A 9013-nucleotide genomic window follows, 5' to 3' on the forward strand; every position below is an offset into this window, starting at 1 on the left:
GGCTTTCATTCAGGGATTTTCTGCTTTTCCTCAACCACAGACACCCCAGTGTTTCCAACTCTCTCCATTGACACCAATGGCCCTCCCTCCAGTGACATTGCAGGTTATAGCGAGTGCCGTAAATATAATAATAATAATAATAATAATAATAATAATAATAATAATAATAATACTTTATTTATACCTCGCCACCATCTCCCCACGGGGACTCAGGGTGGCTCACATGGGGCAAGGCCCGACCATCATAATATACAAAAACAACAGCATAAATACATTGCACAATATACAAAAAATAAAACACAGTAAGACAATAAAACAGGAGTTAATACAGCGGTAATAACATCAATGTCCAAGAGCCCTTCCAGTGTCCTCCACAAACACCATACTGCCCATCACCCAAGTGAAGGTTTTCATTCGGGGATTTTCTGCCTTTCCTCCACCACAGACACCCCAGTGTTTCCAACTCTCTCCATTGACACCAATGGCCCTCCTTTCACTGACATTGCAAGTTATAGCAAGTGCCGTAAAAATGTCCAAGAGCCCTGCCAATGTCCTCCACAAACACCATACTGTCCACCACCCAAGTGAAGTCTTTCTTTCGGGGATTTTCTGTTTTTCCTCCACCACAGACACCCCAGTGTTTCCAACTCTCTCCATTGACATCAATGGCCCTCCCTCCAATGACATTACAGGTTATAGTGAGTGCCATAAACATGTCCAAGAGCCCTGCCATTGTCCTCCACAAACACCATACTGTCCACCACCCAAGTGAAGGCTTTCATTCGTGGATTTTCTGGTTTTCCTCCACCACAGACACCCCAGTGTTTCCAACGCTCTCCATTGACACCAATGGCCCTCCCTCCAGTGACATTGCAGGTTATAGTGAGTGCTGTAAACATGTCCAAGAGCCCTGCCATTGTCCTCCACAAACACCATACTGTCCACCACCCAAGTGAAGGCTTTCATTCGGGGATTTTCTGCTTTTCCTCAACCACAGACACCCCAGTGTTTCCAACTCTCCCCATTGACACCAATGGCCCTCCCTCCACTGACATTACAGGTTATAGCAAGTGCCGTAAACATGTCCAAGAGCCCTGCCAATGTCCTCCACAAACACCATACTGCCCACCACCCACGAAATTGCAGACCAACTGGCTTTATAGTCCCTCTACTGAGGACTAACAGGCTTTATAGTCTCTCTCCTGTAGACTAATGGACTTTAATGAGAGGAAGCGACAAAGGCAGGAAGGAATCTAGGTCACTGAAGGGAGGGAGGGAAGGAGGATAAAGCCCTCTCATCCCTCACCCAGAAGGGAGGACGAACCAAGCTGGAACAGGCCCCGAGGCGATGGGTTATGCACTCCCGTCTATGCAGTAGCACTAAGGAGCAAAACTGGCTCGGATAAAAACAGAGTCATTTCCTCTGGGGCTGAGAGAGTGTGACTCTCCCCATGAAAAGTCATTTTTGTAATTGTACAAATGCTGTACAAATGTTGTTGTTTATTCGGTCAGTCGCTTCTGACCCTTCCTGACCTCATAAATCACTACTGACCGAGAGGTCATGAGTTCGAAGCCCGGGTCGGGTTAAGCCCCCGACCATTAAATAGCCCGGCTTGCTGTTGACCTATGCAGCCCCGAAAGACAGTTGCATCTGTCAGTTAGGGAAATTTAGGTACGCTTTATGCGGGAGGCTAATTTAACTAATTTACAACATCATAAAACTGCCAGCAAAACATGTGGAAAGGAATGAGGAAGTACAGCCACTAGTGGACAGTGAAGCAACAGCTCCCCCTGTGGCCGGAATCGGGAAGCTGGAAAAAAATGTTAAATGCCTCTGTGTCTGTCAATATATGTTGTTTGTCTGTTGGCATTGAATGTTTGTCATATATGTGTTCATTGTAATCCGCCCTGAGTCCCCTTCGGGGTGAGAAAGAAGGGTGGAATATAAATACTGTAAATAAATAAATAAATAAATAAATGAGTAGATTATTATGAGTAATTAATTATTATTTTGGAGCCCCGGTGGCGAAGTGTGTTAAAGCCTGGCTGCTTCCTGCCTGGGGGGAATCATTTAATGGGAGGTGTTAGCTGGCCCTGATATTTTCTTGTCTGGAATCAGGGCCAGCTAACCTTGATTGGCATTGAATAGCCTTTCGCAACATTCACACTTGCCTCCAACCCTGGACATTCCACAGATACAGTAAAGCCTCGCTTATCCAACCTCCGCTTATCCAACGTTCTGTATTATCCAATGCAGTCTGCCTTTTAGTGGTCAATTTTTTGTAGTCAATGTTTTCAATGCATTGTGATATTTTCGTGCTAAATTCATACATATAGTAATTACTACATAACGTTACTGTGTATTGAACTGCTTTTTCTGTCAATTTGTTGTAAAACATGTTTTGGTGCTTAATTTGTAAAATCATAACATAATTTGAGGTTTAAAAGGCTTTTCCTTAATGCCTCCTTATTATCCAAAATTTAACTTATCCAACATTCTGCTGGCCTGTTTATGTTGGATAAGTGAGACTCTACTGTATATAAACCACACTTGCCTAGTTTCCAACAGACCTCACAACCTCTGAGGATGCCTGCCATAGATGTGGGTGAAACGTCAGGAGATAATGCTTCTGGAATATGGCCAGACAGTCCAAAACACTCGCAGCAACCTATAGCCAAAGTTATAAGTGGGAAAGAACAGGTAATATAAGAGACTCTACAGCAGATTTTGTTTGTCTGAAATTACTGGGAAGAGCGTGGGAGCCCCGGTGACGAAGTGTTTTAAAGCACTGAACTTGCAGACCGAAAGGTCCCAGGTTCAAATCCCGGGAGCGGAGTGAGCGCCCGCTGTTGCTCCAGCTTCTGCCAACCTAGCAGTTTGAAAACATGCCAATGTGAGTAGATCAATAGGTACCGCTCCGGAGGGAAGGTAACGGTGCTCCATGCAGTCATGCCAATGGCCACATAACCTTGGAGGTGTCTACGGACAATGCCGGCTCTTCGGCTTAGAAATGAAGATGAGCACCAACCCCCAGAGTCAGACACGACTGGACTTAATATCAGGGGAAACCTTTACCTTACTAATTATTATTTTATGGTGCAGTTCCACTCTTGACCTGAGGGAGGCAGGCTAGCTCCATATTATTTGTGGAAAACAACTCATCTACAGCCAATAGAAAAGTTGCCTCTTGTTGGGTTGTTGTATGTTTTCCGGGCTGTATGGCCATGTTCCAGAAGTGCCATAGATGTGGGAGAAACGTCAGGAGAGAATGCTTCTGGAACATGGCCATACAGCCCGGAAAACATACAACAACCCTGTGCTCCCGGCCATTAAAGCCTTCAAGAACATATTGCCTCTTGTTATCCCTTAAGTCCAATAGTAGAGGAAACAGGCTCTTGATTCCATAATGACAATAAAGATCTGTCAAATACAGACTTTGCCGCACTTATGTTATTCAGACAAGGCTGGAAATAGTCAAAACATGCAGGAAATTGCAGAATTTATCCCAAAAGAATTGGTTAAACAAGGTATAGGCTATAAATCAGAGAAGTTAACCTATAAATTCAACAAGAAACAAAACAAGACTTACTGTATTTACTCAAGTATACCTAGTTTTTCAGCCCTTTTTTAGGACTGAAAAAAAAAACCTCCTCAGCTTATACTCGGGTGCGGGTCCTGGTGGGCTTATATTCAGGTCGGCTTATACTCAAGTATATATGGTATATTTATTATTTTTCTCTATTATGATTGGTATTGTTACATTTATTATTTTACTCTATTAATTATTATTATTACACTTATTATATTACTCTATTATTATTATTACAGTAGTGTCACACATCCAACATAAACGGGCCGGCAGAATGTTGGATAAGTGAATATGTTGGATAATAAGGAGAGATTAAGAAAAAGCCTATTAAACATCAAAATAGGTTATGATTTTACAAATTAAGCACCAAAACATCATGTTATACAACAAATTTGACAGAAAAAGTAGTTCAGTACACATTAATGCTATGTAGTAATTACTGTATTTACGAATTTAGCACCAAAATACCATGATATAATAAAAACATTGACTACAAAAATGTGTTGGATAATCCAGAACGTTGGATAAGTGAGACTCTACTGTATTTTACTCTATTTTTATTATTATTAATACCTTTATTATTTTACTCTCTTTATTATTACATTTATTATTTAACTGCATTTATTATTATTATTATTATTACATTTATTATTTCACTCTATTATTATTAAAAGGATACATAAGGGCATTTACATTGAAGAAGATGAGAATAATGATTTAATCAGAGTTGAACAGTCATATCTTAAATTATAGTTTGATGTAAAGATTCAAAAACATTGAAACCTAGTTTCGATCACTCTGATATTATTGTTTTTATTACATTTATTATTTTACTTTATTATTATTAAAAGGATACATAAGGGCATTTACATTGAAGAAGATGAGAATAATGATTTAATCAGAGTTGAACAGTCATATCTTAAATTATAGTTTGATGTAAAGATTCAAAAACATTGAAACCTAGTTTCAATCACTCTGATATTATTGTTTTTATTACATTTATTATTTTACTTTATTATTATTAAAAGGATACAGAAGGGCATTTACATTGAAGAAGATGAGAATAATGATTTAATCAGAGTTGGACAGTCTTATCTTAAATGACAGTTTTATGTTAAGTGAGATTCTACTGTATATCAGTTATACTACAAAAAAAAATGAAATCAGAGGGAATGCTCACTGTAGAATTTTATTTCGCAACGTACAGGTGCCCCTGACCAAGTTTCAGGTATATTCACAGAACCGTAAAATACGTTGATTAATCTGGGCATTAAATAATTTTCTATTTAATGAGAAAATCCGTCACACAGCTGTTCCCAAAGGTGCCAGATGCAAGAAAGCTGCTGAGCAGGAAACGCGTTTCCTCCCGTATCTGAACCTCACCTTGCAATCTTCATCAACAACAACAACAATTCTTTATTGATTAGTCACTTTTGACCATATCAAAACATGTAAAACAATCTTCATCATAGCCAATGTTACGGGTCACAAGCAGCCCTATTCCAGAGACACATCGGCCTCTAAAAACAAAGACAAAAGGAACTGGTGCCAGTGAGAACATGGCCTGACTTCAAGCTGGGCCCATTCGCTTCCTCTCGTCGCCTTTGATGGATTTTCAGCCCCTTCCCCAGGGAGACCCAGCTTGATATTTTGATTAAACTGTAATGCACGCGATAATTAAGACAATCCTTTTCAATTAAGGAAAAATGCCATTTGGAAACCCTTAATTGGATGGTGACCATAGCAGGGAGGATTTAGATCTGTCAGCAAATAAAACAGGAATTGCAGAGTTTTCTACTTCATAGTTGGACGATTTGATCCAATTTTATATCCCTGAATAGGACCTGGCAGCTTGCGACATAAATTAAAATAATATGGCTAAAATTAGAAAGGTATAACTTTTGATAAATCTATCTATATATATATAAAAGGGTAATGAAATTACCCTTATTACTAATAATATTACAATATACAGTAGAGTCTCACTTATCCAAGCTAAACGGGCTGGCAGAAGCTTTGATAAGCGAATATATAGGATAACTAGCTGTGCCTGGCCACGCGTTGCTGTGGCGAAGTCTGGTGGTATGGGAAATAAAGTATTGAGGAATTGGTAGTAGTTAAGGTAAAGGGTAAAGGTTTTGTCCTGACATTATGTCCATTATAAATGGGTTATATAGCTGTGTGGGCCTTGAGTCTACACTGCCATATAATCCAGTTAAAATCAGATATTCTGTATTTTATAGGCAGTGTGGAAGAGGCCTAAGTGAGGCCTAACTCTGCCTGTCCCCTGGGCTGAGTGGGTTGCTAGGAGACCAGGTGCGCAGAGCTTAGCCTTCTAACTGGCAGCAATTGGAATAAAAACAATTATTCCTCTCCCTCTAATTAGGACTTTATTTTTCTTTTCTTTTTGTTGTATAAACATAGAGGTATGGATGAGGGATTGTGCTGTCAAGTTTAGTGTTTCTGGGATGTGTAGTTTTGTTGTTTTGTCCTAGGCCGAAATTTCATTACCCTTTTATATATATAGATAAGGAGGGATTAAGGAAAAACCTATTAAACATCAAATTAGGTTATGATATTACAAATTAAGCACCAAAACATCATGTTTTACAACAAATTTGACAGAAAAATCAGTTCAGTACGCAGTAATGTTATGTTGTAATTACTGTATTTACGAATTTAGCACCAAAATATCACGATATATTGAAAACATTGACTACAGAAATGCCTTGGATAATCCAGAACGTTGGATAAGCGAATGTTGGATAAGTGAGACTCTACTGTATTGTATATACAAATAATATTCACAATATTATATTGTAATACAATATAATACTAATAATACAATACAATAATATTAATCTATATATATATAAGGGTAATGGAATCACAGCACCGGACAAAACAACTAAACTAAATGCCCCACAACCTTGAAAATTGACAGCACAACCTCTCATCCATGCCTCTACGTTCATACAACAAAAAGAAAAGAAAAATAAAGTCCTAGCCACAGCAACGCATGGCCGGGCACAGCTAGTTATATTATATGTTACTAGCTGTGCCCGGCCACGCGTTGCTGTGGCAAAGTGGTGGTTGCATTGGTTAAAAACTGTTGTGTAATTTTTATTTGACGTTATTTGCAATTTTTTATTAATTTTATTGTAAGTTATATTTTTATTTATTATATTTTATTATTTTCTTGTATTATTTTTTGTTATTTTCTGTTATTATAGTATTTTATTGTATTAATTTTTAGTGTTTTTTATTATTTTTGATTGGGTTGCTAGGAGACCAAGTTGGAGGAGCTTAGCCTTCTAACTGGCAGCAATTGGATAAAAGCAATTATTCCTCTCTCTCTAATTAGGACTTTATTTTTCTTTTTGTTGTATCAACCTAGAGGTGTGGATGATGGGTTGTGTGGTCAAATTTCGAGGTTGGGGGGCCTGTAGTTTTGTTGTTTTGTGGGTCGCCGTGATGCCATCACCCTTTTATATACAGTAGAGTCTCACTTATCCAACACTCGCTTATCCAACGTTCTGGGTTATCCAACGCATTTTTGTAGTCAATGTTTTCAATATATCATGATATTTTGGTGCTAAATTCGTAAATACAGTAATTACTACATAGCATTACTGCATATTGAACTACTTTTTCTGCCAAATTTGTTGTTTAACATGATGTTTTGGTGCTTCATTTGTAAAATCATAACCTAATTTGATGTTTAATAGGCTTTTCCTTAATGCCTCCTTATTATCCAACATATTCGCTTATCCAACATTCTGCTGGCCCGTTTATGTTGGATAAGTGAGACTCTACTGTATATAGATATGTAATATTACTAATAATATTACAATATATTGATACAGTACATTATAGTAATTTATTGCCAATATTGTACTATGCTAATAATATAATATTGTATGCAAATTTAATTTGTAAGCCGCTCTGAGTCCCCTTCGGGGTGAGAAGGGTGGGATATAAATGTAGTAAATAAATAGTAAATAAATAAATTTTCAGCAATAAGAGTAAACTGAAGACAAAGGATGGATTTGGGAAGCGAAGAGAGAAACTGGGACACCTTAAAAGTTGAACAGCAAAGGGATTGATGGAGATAGTTTCTACCAAGTCATATGGAGGGCATTAATGTCCGTCTATGTCAATACTGTCCACAATGACTGACAACTGCTATCCAGAGATCAAATAAGAGGCCTTCCCAGTTCTAACTTCAGAGGATTGAACCTGGGACCTGTTTCATGTAAAACAAGTGCTCTGCCAACAAGATCTTTCGGAGACAAGTGATCCCCGGCTGTTTCTTTGTGGGTGAAACCTTTGTGCACTGACATCTTTGTACGCCACACAAAAGCCAACTCCCAATGTACAACTGTCACGACAACGGCGGAAAACTGAAATCTCCCTGACTTGACACGCCGGGATGTATAAATATCTCGCTCTGATCTGCTTTTAGAACAAGCACCTTGTCAGGTTTTCTGTCAGGAAATAGTGGGGAGGAGAAAGGGGGTAAAAGGAGAAGGCGGTACGCATTTATTTTTAAAAACCCACCTAATGAAATATTAACCTGGCTTTTTGTTCCAGCCTTGGAAAAAGCCCTTTTAAAAGCATTTAAGGCTGTTGTAGGGATGCAGAAAAGAGGCGAAGAAATTTGCTTTTTTTGCAAGCAACCTTTGTGCTGATCTAAATTTCAATACATATTTAGTTACTAGCTTGGGCACACACGTACAATTTTTAATTGTACAAAATGCATAAGGTTGTGGATTACTGTATGGCTGCATGGCTGTATGGAGCACCGTTACCTTCCCACCGAAGCGGTACCTATTGATCTATTCACATTTTCATGTTTTCGAACTATGGTTGGCAGAAGCTGGGGCTAACAGTGGGTGCTCAATCTGCTCCCCGGATTCCAACCTGCAAACTTTCAGTCCACAAGTTCAGCAGCTCAGCGCTTTAACACACTGCGCCACTGGGAGCTCAGTTATGTGTATAGATATACTGCATATACTCAAGTATAAGCCTAGTTGTTCAGCCCTTTTTTTAAGACTGAAAAAGCCCCCCTTGGCTTATACTCGGGTGAGGGTCCTGGTTGGCTTATATTTGGGTCAGCTTATACTCGAGAATATATGGTACATTTATTATTTTTCTCTATTATTATTGGTATTATCACATTTATTATTTTTCTCTATTATTGTTCCTATTACATTTATTTTACTCTATTTTATTATTATTAATAATACATTTATTATTTCACTCTGATCTTATTATTATTGCATTTATTATTTTACTCTATTTATTATTAAGGTAAAGGTAAAGATTTCCCCTGACGTTAAGTCCAGTCGTGACCGACTCTGGGGGTTGGTGCTCATCTCCATTTCTAAGCCAAAGAGCCGGTGTTGTCCATAGACATCTTC

This window comes from Anolis carolinensis, unplaced genomic scaffold (genome assembly GCF_035594765.1).
Source record: "Anolis carolinensis isolate JA03-04 unplaced genomic scaffold, rAnoCar3.1.pri scaffold_7, whole genome shotgun sequence".
NCBI lineage: Eukaryota > Metazoa > Chordata > Lepidosauria > Squamata > Dactyloidae > Anolis > Anolis carolinensis.